The 11,551-nt window shown below is 43.4% G+C and overlaps 1 protein-coding gene across 4 annotated transcripts in view; it reads left to right on the top strand.

The window, feature by feature from the left end:
* The first annotated feature begins 6,429 nt into the window (after positions 1-6,429).
* Positions 6,430-11,551, top strand: part of LOC122563767 (potassium voltage-gated channel subfamily S member 3-like) — a 28,253-nt gene continuing 23,131 nt past the window's right edge. For all 4 annotated transcript variants that reach the window (XM_043717979.1, XM_043717976.1, XM_043717975.1 and 1 more), the window contains exon 1: positions 6,430-6,578. The gene's annotated coding sequence lies outside the window, so the exon portion shown is untranslated. The remainder of the gene's footprint in view (positions 6,579-11,551) is intronic.

Raw genomic sequence — 11,551 nt, 5'->3', positions numbered from 1 at the left:
CATGTTGCAGCTGCACAAAACTCTGGCACGGCAGCACTTGGTGTATTATGTACAGTTCTGGTCGCCGCATTGTAGGAAGGATGTGGAAGCTTTGAAAAGGGTGCAGAGGAGATTTACTAGCATGTTGCCTGTTATGGAGGGAAGGTTGTATGAGTAAAGGCTGAGTGACATGTGGCTGTTTTCATTAGAGAGGAGAAGGTTAAGAAGTGACTTAATACAGACATATAAGATGATCAGAGGATTAGATAGGGTGAACAATGAGAGCCTTCTTCATTGGATGGTGATGGCTAGCATGAGGGGACATAGCATTAAACTGAGGGGTGATAGATATAGGACAGATGTCAGAGGTTGCTTCTTTACTCAGAGAGAAGCAGGGGCATGAAATGCCCTGCCTGCCACAGGAGTAGATTTGCCAACTTTAAGGGCATTTAAATGGTCATTGGATAAATATATGGATGATAATGGAATAGTGTAGGTTAGATGGGCTTCAGATTGGTTTTACAGGTTGACGCAACATCGAAGAGCCTGTACTGCGCTGGAATGTTCCATGTTCTATACTACTTTTCAGCCCAGTTCTGCATCCTGTCAGTGACCCTGTTGCAACCTATAACAGCCCTCCATACTATCCACAACTCCACCTACCTATGTGTCATTGGGAAACATACTAACCCATCCTTCCACTTCCTCATCCAAGTAATTTATAAAAATCACAAACAGCAGAAGTCCCAAAACAGATTCCTGTAGAACACCACTGATCAACGAGCTCCAGGCTAAATACTACTCGAGTGGACAGTGAGTACACAAAGATCATCACCAAAGGCACAACAGTCTCTTCTCTCACTTCCCGTAGTAACCTTGAGTATATTCTGTCTGTCCCAGATTCTATCTATTCTCTTGTTTTTCAAAATTTCCGGCAAATCCGCCTTCTTAACATCAACCTGGTTGAGGTATCAGTCTCTTTCCCGCTGTTCTCACAAATGTCAAGGTCCCTCTCACTAGTGAACATTGAAGCAAAGCATTCATTATGAACCTCCCTTACCTCTTCTAACGTCAGACACAATTTCCCTCCACTATCCCTGATCAGCCCTACCCTCACTCTGGCCATCCTCTTGTTCCTCACATAAGTGTAGAACGTCTTGGGGTTTTCCTTAATCCTACTCACCAAGGCTTTTTCAAGTCTTCTTCTAGCTCTCACATCCATTCTTCAATTCCTTCCTGGCTACCTTGTAACCTTCTAGAGACCTGTCTGATCACAATCTTAAGTAAACTTCCGTCTTCCACTTGACTAGATGTTCTACATCTCTTGTCATCTGAGGTTCCTTCACCCTACCATCCCTTCCTTGCCTCAGTGGGACAAACCTATCCAGCACTCACAGCAAGTACTCCCTAAAGAACCACCACATTTCTGTTATGCATTTCCTTGAGAATATCTGTTCCCAATTTATGCTCCACAGTTCCTGCCTAATAGCATTGTAATTCCCCCTCCCCCAATTAAATACTTTCCCATTCCGTCTGCTCCTATCCTTCTCCATGACTGTAGTAAAGGTTAGGGAGTTGTTATCACTATCATCGAAATGCTCTCCCACCAAGCGATCTGACACCTGACCAGGTTTGTTGCCTAGCACCAAATCCAATATAGCCTCCCCTCTAGTCGGCCTATCTACATATTGAGTCAGGAATCCTGCCTGGACACACCTGGTTCAAACTATTTGCACTGAGTTTCCGATCAATATTAGGGAAGTGAAAATCTCCCATGACAACAACACTGTTACTTCTGCACCCAATCTGCTCCTCTGTGTCTCTGTTGCTATTGGGGGGTCTGTAGAAAATTCGCATTAAAGATACTGCTCCGTTCCTGTTTCTGACTTCCACCCACACTGACTCTGTAGGTAAACCCTCCCTCACTTTCTGCAGCTGTGATACTATCCCTGATTAGCAATGCCATTCCCCCACCACTTTTAATTCCCTGTCAGGTGAAAAAACTTACTGTACCAACCCTCCACACAGATGGTCATTATCTTACAATTGTGTGGCATAAATGTTATTTGCCACATTTCAACCTAAGCTGGATATTGTCCAAGTCCTGCGACACGTGAACACAGACTGCTTCAGCATCTGAGAAGTCACAAGTGGCACTGAACATTGTGCAATCTTCATCTCTGACCCTCTGATCAAGGAAAGTCATTGATGAAGCAGCTGAAGACGGTTGGGCCTAGGATGCAACCATAACTTTCAGTGAGGGCTTACTGTAATGCAAGTCTTCCTTACTCTTAATCATTGGAGTTGTGATCACGATCATCGAAATGCTCTCCCATCGAGCGATCTGACACCTGACCAGGTTCGTTGCCTGATACCAAATCCAATATAGCCTCCCCTCTAGTCGGCCTATCTACAGCTACCCCAAAATCCATGCTACTCTTTTTTGATACTTTTTATTTGAACCATACAAATCAGCTTTCCACCCCCACTGCATCAATAAAAGCATCCTTGGCCAGGTCACAAATAACTCCAATGTGATTGTGACTATGGTGAACTATTCCTCCTCATCCTTCTCAGCTTAACTCTAGCCTTAGATATAGTAAACCACACATTCCCCTATCATTGCTATCTGTTATTTCTTGGTTACATAGGACTATACTCACCTGGTTACATTGTCATCTATCAATACACAGTCAGAGAACTGCCTGCAATGGCTTCTCCTCTCAGTCATGCAATGTTATCTCTAATGCCTCCTAAATTTCTATCCTTGGCTCCCTCCTAATTCTAATCTATGTACTGCCATTTGACAACATCATCAAAAAACATATGCAAGATGGTGCAGGATATGGTCGACTCCTTGCGAGCTCCTGCATGCAGATCTAAGTTTTCTATTTCCTACAATCGTTCTACACTCTTTAAACTTAACAGCATGCTTTTTAAACATTACTAATAACTACCTGTGTGTTTGTTTTTGCTGCTGTTTACCTATTAGTTACTTATCTATGTTACTTAACTCTGTGATCTGCCTGTATTGCTCGCAAGACAAAGCTTTTCACTGTGCCTTGGTACACGTGACAATAAATTCAATTCAATTCAAAACATTGTCAGGTCCTATAGGTATGCAGAAAATCCCCAACTCTACTTCACCAGACTTTTTTCAATCTTTTCACTGCCTGATTTGCCACACAATGTGTCCAATAGTGTAGGATAAGTAGCATTTTCTTCCAAGTCAACATTTGAGGTTTTGAAGCCATTAACTTCAGTCATCAATACAAATTTTGTCTTGACCACTGTCTGAGTTTGAATTAGATTCTTCACAATCACAGTCGTCTTTCAGATCCTGAGTTGAACCTCTGAATCAATGTCTTCTCCATCACACTCACAACTTTGTTCTGTCTCTGGAACTCAGTCGCTGCATTGGCTCATTTGTCGCTGAAACCCTTGACCATACATTTGCTTCTTTCAGGCTGAACCATTCTAAAGGTCAGCTGCCTGATCTCCTGGCTTCCAATCTCTGCAAACTTGATCTCAATTAAAGCTCTGCAAAAAATATTCAAAAAATATGAAAAGGTATAATACTTAACATTTCAAAGTCAACGTTACGTAAAGTGCAAATCACAGCACTTTCCAGTGTGTGGCATGCTGAACTACCTCACTTAATATATGATGATTGTGGGCTTCGCTGGCTGGACCTACTTGCTCCTGAGAATGTAGTGGTAAGTTGCCTACGTGAACTGCTTGAATAGTATTGCAGGTTATATTCATAATGTTCATTTTCTAATAAAAATGCACTCTGAAGGGTTTTTACAGTTTCAGCCTTTCTGTAAAGTACGACGGGAGAGTCTTTGACAATGGCTTTTCCTCATTGAGCCTTAGCAACAGCTGCCCAAAGCTTTAATACACCCCTCAACAATAATTCCTTGAAAGTAAAGTTGCAGGTTGACAGGATAGTGGAGAAGATCAGTGCATTGAGTATCGGAGTTAGGAGGTCATGTTGCAGCTGTACAGGACATTAGTTAGACCAGTTTTGGAATACTGCATTCAGTTCTGGTCCCCCTACTATCGGAGGGATGCTGTGAAACTTGGAAGATTTCAGAAAAGATTTACAAGGATGTTGCCAGGATTGGAGGGTTTGAGGCTGAATAGGCTGCAGTGTCGGAGGCTGAGGGGGTGATCGTATAGAAGTTTATAAAATCATGTGGAGCATAAATAGGATGATTAGCCAAGGTCTTTTCCCCAGGGTAGGGAGTCCACAACTAGAGGGCACAGGTTTATAAGGTGAGGGGGAAGGATTTAAAAAGGGATCTAAGAGTCAACTTCTTCATGCAGAGGGTGGTGCATATATGGAATGAGCTGCCAGAGGAAGTGATAGAGGCGAGCATAGTTACAACATATACAACATGAATAAGAATGGTTTAGAGGGCATTTGGCCAAATGCTGGCAAATAGGACTAGATTAATTTTGGATATCTGGTTGGCATGGACAGGTTGGGTCATCTCCATGACTCTGACTCTAAAACTGTTGCATAGATATCCTGAAGCTGAGATGACTGTCCAACAACTACAACCATCTTCCTATGTGCTGGGTATGACTTCATCCAGTGGAAGTTTATCCCATAATGCCCATTAGTTCCATTGAATCAAAGAGAATCATAGAATTCCTATAGTGCAGAAAGAGACCATTTGGACTATTGAATCTGTACCGACCCTCCAAAGAGCATCCTGTCCAGAACCATCCCTTATTCCCTTAACCTCACATTTACTACAGCTAATCTCTGCAGATCTTTGAATTGTGGGAGGAAACCGGAGCACCCAGAGGAAACTGAAGCAGATACAGTGAGAATGTGCAAACTCCACACAGTTTTGCTACGGGTCCTTGATGCCACACTTACTCAAATGCAGCCTTGGTGTCAAAGGCAGTCACTCTCACCTCAGCTCTAGAATTCAGCTCCATGTTTCAGCCAAGGCTGTAATGAAGTCAGGAGCTTAGTGGTCCTGCCGGAACCCAAACTAATTTTCAGTGAGCTGATTATTGCTGATCAGCTATTCTACCTAATAGCACTGTTGATCACAACGTCCATTGTTTTACATCAGATTGACAGAAGACTGATTGGTCAATTATTAGCCACTTGGGATTTGTCCATTTTTGTGGGGCGTTTCCCACATTGTCAGGTATGTGCAACTACATAGGAACAGCTAGACTGTGACATGGTATGTTCTAGAGCACAGGCCTTCAGTACTGTTGCCAGAGTGTTATCAGGGCCCACAGTCTTTGCAATATCCAGTGCCTGTAAGTGTTTATTAATATCACATGAAGTGAATCAATTTAGAGCACCCTCCTCCTCCAGGTAATCTTTAATTCTCTGCCATCGTTCATGAATGGATGTGGAAGGACTGCAGAGCTTAAATATGATCCATTCTTTGTGAAATCTCTGTCTGTCACTTGCTGCTTATGCTGTTTGGCACGCAGGTAGTCCTGTTTGGTAGCTTCACTAGGTGGCCTTCATTTTCAAGTATGCCTGATGCTGCTCCTGACATGCTCTTCTTCACTCTCCATTGAACCAGGGTGATCCACTGGCTTGATGGTAATGATTGAATGGGGAATATGCTAGGCCATGAAGTTGCAGGTTGTGCTGAAGTACAGTTCTCCTGCTGTTGAAGGCCCATAGTGCTTCATGAATACGAAGTCTTGAGGTACTGGATTTGTTCAAAGTCTGCTCGTTTATAGCACGGGCACACTGCCACATAATGTGCTGCCTCACAGCTCCAGGGACACAGACTCGACTCTAGCCTCGGGTGATTGTCTGTGTGGAGTTTGCGCATTCTCCCTGTATCTGCGTGGGTTTTCTCCTGGTGCCCCAGTTTCCTCCCACAGTCCAAAGCTGCATGGGTCAGGTGGATTTGCTATGCTGAACCTCCCGTAGTGTCCAGGCATGTGCAGGCTACATGTGTTAACCGTTGGAAATGCAGGGTTACAGGGATAAAGTTGGGTGGGTGGGGCGGGTCTGAGTGAAATGCTGTTCAGAAGGTCGGTATGGGCTTGTTTCCGTACTGTAGGATACTATGATTTTAGGACCTGTAAACAACAGCGCCTGTCCCAGGAACCTGTACTCCAAGAGCTGTAGCCAACTATTTGAAACCTGTTAGCTGTATCTTTCCCACATTCTATCCTCCACTTATATCTATTGTCCCCACCAAGCCAGTATTGACCAATTTTGGACCATTGCTCAGGTTGGTTCACTGTCACTTTCTGTGCTGTATCAATCTGCCTGCAATCAATTGTTGGCTTGCGAAGCGGAAAAAGAGGCCAGACTGAGTTCAAGGGGTAGACTAACTGCTAGTTTGCTGGTTGTGCCAATTGCATTTGCAGTAATTAGAGATGGAGACAGTTATCGGCCTGATCCTTTCTGTCAGTGTCTGAGTCAGTCCATTAAAGGATCTGATTGCAGGAGAGCAGCACTCTGTCATATCACCAGCATCACCCGCCCATTGCAGATCGCTGTGTTCTCGAGGAATTCTGGAAGATGTTCCTTACAACAGAGTACAGCAGATCAGCTTCAGTTCTTCCTCGGTCTGTGAGTTTGCACGCTAACTCTGCAGGTAAACCTTTGTGGAACATTTTATTGGGTCCACCTAAGACTCTGGTGTTGCCTGAGTAAGTGGTCTTACTTTGTCCCCTACTCTCTGCCTCTTTCTTTTCCTTTTCATTCTCCTTTTCTGTCTTTCTCTCTCTTCCTCCTCTCTTGCTTTCTGAATCTTTTAGGTTCTGCCTGTCCCTGTCTCTCTCTCTGCCTTCTCCTTTCCCATTCTTTCTGTATGTCTCATCCCTTTTCTTGTTCTTTCTCTTGCATATCCCTATCTTATTCTGACTCACTTTGAATCTCTCCCTGCCTTACACTACCTCTTGCTTAGTGTCTCCAAGCATTACACTCTCTTCGACTCTCTTCCTGAATCACACAACAGGCTCTCTCTCTCGGGTAAAAACAATCACTGCAGATGCTGGAAACCTGATTCTTGATTAGTGGTGCTGGAAGAGCACAGCAGTTCAGGCAGCATCCGAGGAGCAGGAAAATCGACGTTTCAGGTGATGAAGGGCTTTTGCCCGAAACATCGATTTTACTGCTCCTCGGATGCTGCCTGAACTGCTGTGCTCTTCCAGCACCACTAATCCGGGCTCTCTCTCTCTCTCTCTCTCTTCTCTCTCTCTGATTCATTTTTTTATACTCAATTTTTCTTTCGCAATATCTCTCTTTCCCTCTGTCTTTGTCATTCTATCCATCCTTTAACCCCTTGTTACCTCCCTCATGGTTTCTTTCCATCTTTCTATTTCTCACTTGTTTCTTTTTTTCTCTTTGCTTTTGTCAATCTATTTGTTTTTCTTTTTTTCTCTCTCTGATAATATTGACAAAATGCACAATTCTAACATTGGGCATGATTGGAAATGTTTTCAGCACAGGGAAATAAACAGTAGAATCACTTTGGGCAGAACAATGGAACAGCAGGACTCTGGTGGGAGTTGTCTACAGACCTGATGATGTGCTGATATGATTTATAAATATAGAGATCGATGCGGGAAGCATGTAAGAGAAACGAAGTGATTCTAATGGGAAATTTTAATTTGCACACTGACTGGAAAACAGAACAGCATTAAACACAGCACACTGGCAGAAGGATCTTTGGGTGTGTGTTTATGGTAATACGAGTTAGAATTCACAAGAGAACAGGTGAAACTGCATTTAGCAATTGGTAACAATGACAAAAATGAATTGACCTTGTAAACATTGACCTTATAAACCTTCAGGCAGCAAGAAGTATTTAGTATGACAAAAACTCGTAGAAACCCTGCTATCTAAAGGATGATAGTAGGGCTGGATTTTACAGCTGGCTGGCAGGCATGGTTTTAGAGGAGGGGAGGAGGATTTTGGAATGTTGGCCCATTCACCTTTTTGCTGCCCAATCCCTCACCTGTCCCTATGATATGGATGGGAGAAATTGGTAAGGTGCCCAAAAGGCTAAAATGTCCTTCAGCTGATTGAGGCCCTTAACGCCTCTGCGAATTGGCAATTAAGGGCCTCAATCTGCTCTCATGGCCATTGAATACAGGGTAATGCAGGCAGGACAGAATGTAAAGACCATTTTAAAAGACATTCTTTGAAAAGGTGGGAAGGTAGGGGATGACCACATCTATTAAATAATGTTTTTTGCATATCAGGAGCACAGCTCCAAATAAGATGCCAGCATCCCTTACGTTCATCATCACCTGCTGTCAAAGGCTGCCACCCCTCTCTGATTCTCAGGTCTCCAATTTCTCCTGATCTGTAAAGTTCAGGGTCTGCCTGTCAAGGTCACCATCACTCTTCTGTCCAGGTCAACACTGGCCAATATTACATTCAGGCAATGTTGGTATAGCTAGAGCTGTCACCAAACAGACTTCCAACTGTCTTCATGATGGTTCTTCTTGCCCATTGAGAAACAGACAGTCTCTCTAATTAACTCTTTCTTATCAATTTAAAAGTTTTCAGGACTGTGAATTATCTCTTTTCCACCACTACCATATTCTTTTGTAGTGAAGATAGATATAAAGTATGAATGTAACACTTCAATTATGCCTTTTGTCTCAAAGTATAAATCCCCTCTCCAGAACTTAATTGGCCTCAACTCCTCCTTTTACCATTTTTATCATTTATATCTCTGTAGAAGGCTTTGGATTCTCTTTCTTATTAGCTGCCGGCCACTTCTCATACATCTCCTTTTCAGCTCCTATTTTATTCAGCCTGGTTCTCAATTGTATTATTCATTTAAATCTGTTTTACAACAGAACAGCAGTTTCCTGCTTCATCTGTATCTCTATCTCTTTTATCACCCAGGAAATGCTGGATTTACTTTAATAATTAGAAGGCCTCTATTGCATAAGAGCATAAGAAAAAGGAGCAAGAGTAGGCCATCTGGCCTGTTCAGCCTATTCTGACATTCAACAGAATCATGGCTGACTTCTCATAGACTCAGCTCCACTTCGTTGCCCACTCACCAAAACTCTTTATTCCTTTCCTGTTCAAAAATCTATCTAACTTTGTCTTAAGAACATTTGTTATGGACTAGGCCAGACCATTTCAAACATTCTTAAGCAAGCAGCCCCAGACCATAACTTTGAAACTTATTTCGGTAAAGTGTACAGTGAAAATTACCTAGAATAAGTTAGCTAGGTTGACTATTACATTTTTGTCTGTTTTAAAATCTATCACAAAATTACACAATGAAACACAAAGAACAGAATAAAGAACCCCTACAGAATTTAACCTATCCAGCTAGACTTATGCTGTTCCGAATATACACAACAGTCCCAATAAGCAAACTCCCTTTAAAAACTGGTAGAAATGGAACACATGCTTACAAGTTGAAGTTGAAGGACAGAGAGAAAATTTCCACATAGCTCCTTGTCGAACTTCCCAGTTCAAGACTGAACTAAAAACTACTCAGCTCAGCTAAAGAGCTGACCACTCCCCTTTCATTAAGCAGGTCACTTCTAAAAAAAAGACTACTTTAGCCTGAAGTCTCATATGTTTACAGTTAAACAAAAAGCCTCTCAAAATCCTTTTCATCTCTGTACCAAACCAGACTGATCAGAGCCCGGCCCGGTCTATTGCCCCTCTGAAAAAAATCAAGGACAGAGGCTCCTTGAGCCAAGGAACAGCTTTTAGAAAACAAAGGGACTAGCTTTGTGACACATTCAATGAGGTAGCCTCAACTACTTCTCTGGCAAGGTATTCCAGAGATTCACAATCCATTGGGAGAAGAAGTTCCTCCTCAATCCTAAATCTGCTTCCCTTTATTTTGAGGCTATGCCCCTTAGTTCCAGTTCCAAAACAACCTCCTTATTTCAAATCTTTTCCTTTCATAATTTTATATGGGTCCATAAGATTTCTGCTTATCCTTCTAAATTCCAAAGTTAAAAATCACACAACACCAGGTTATAGTCCAACAGGTTTGATTTTTAACTTTGTACACCCCAGTCCAACACTGGCATCTCCGAATCATGACTTCTAAATTCCAGTGAGTATACCTCCAAACTACTTAATCTCTCCCCATTAACCAACCTTCTCAACTCCAGAATCAACCCAGTGATCCTCCTCTGCAACCCCTCCAATGCCACTATATCTTTTGTACATTCTCCCCATGTCTGCATGGGTTTCCTTTGGGTGTGCCAGTTTCCTCCCACAATCCAAAGATGTGTAGCTTAGGCTAATTGGCAATGCTAAATTGCCCATAGTGTTCAAGGATGTGTAGGGGAGGTGCATTAGTCAAGGGTAAATGTAGAGTAAAGGGGGAATAGGTTTGGGTGGGATACTCTTTGGAGGTTTGGTGTGGTCTTGTTGGACCTGTTACCACACTGTAGGGATTCTATGTAATTCTGTGAAATGCTATGGATTCTATGAAATTCAAGTAAGGAGACCAAAACTGTGCAGAGTACTCCAGGTGTAGCCTCACCAGCACCCTATCCACCTGCAGCATAACCTTCCTGTTTCTAAATTTTATCCCTCTAGTAATGAAAGACAATATTCCATTTGCCTTCTTGAATACCTGCTGCACCTGCAAACCAATTTTTTGTGATTCATACACAAGGATATCCAGGTCCCTCTACACAGCAGTGTGCTGTAATTTTTCACCATGTAAGTAATAATTCATTTGGCTGTTATTCTGACCAAAATGGGTGACCTCATATTCACATTTTACTCCATCAGCCAGAGTCAAGATTTGAGTGGTGCTGGAAACATACAGCAGTTCAGGCAGCATCCAAGAAGCAGGAAAATTGATGTTTTGGGCAAAAGTCCTTCATCAGGAATGAGGCAGGGAGTCTTCAGGGTGGAGAGATAAATGGGGGGGGGGGATGGGGAGAAAGTAGCCAAGAGTGCAATAGGTGGATGGAGGTGGGGATGAGGATGATAGGTCAGAGAGGAGGGTGGAGCGGATAGTTGGCAGGTAGGACAGGTCATGAGGATGGTCCTGAGCTGGCAGATTGGAACTGAGGTAAGATGTTCCAAGGTGGAAGATGAGGTGTCAGCGGTGAGGGAGTGGTGGTGGAGGAGGCCCAGGACCTGCATGTCCTCAGCAGAGTGGGAGGGGGAGTTAAAATGTTGGGCCACAGGGTGCTGGGGTTGATTGGTCCAGGTGTCCCAGAGATGTTCTCTAAAGTGCTGTGTGAGAAGGAGCCCAGTCTTCCCAATGTAAAGGAGACTGCATCAGGAGCAATGGATACAATAAATGACATTGGTGAATGTGCTTTGATGGATGTGGAAGGCTCCTTTGGGGCCTTAGATGGAGGTGAGGGGGGAGATGAGAGCGCAGGTTTTGCAATTCCTGCAGTAGCAGGGAAAGGTGCCAGGAGGGGAAGGTGGGTTGTTTGGGGGATGTGAACCTAACCAGATAGTCACAGAGGGAATGGTCTTTGCGGAAAGCAGCTAAGGATGGGGAGGAAAATATATCCCTGGTGGTGGGGTCCGTTTGTAGGTGGCGGACATGTCAACGGATGATGCGGTTTATGCAAAGGGTGATGGGGTGGCAGGTGAGGACCGGGG

This window comes from Chiloscyllium plagiosum, chromosome 27, assembly GCF_004010195.1.
Source record: "Chiloscyllium plagiosum isolate BGI_BamShark_2017 chromosome 27, ASM401019v2, whole genome shotgun sequence".
Taxonomy (NCBI): domain Eukaryota; kingdom Metazoa; phylum Chordata; class Chondrichthyes; order Orectolobiformes; family Hemiscylliidae; genus Chiloscyllium; species Chiloscyllium plagiosum.
This window is presented reverse-complemented; position numbering and strand designations above follow the sequence as displayed.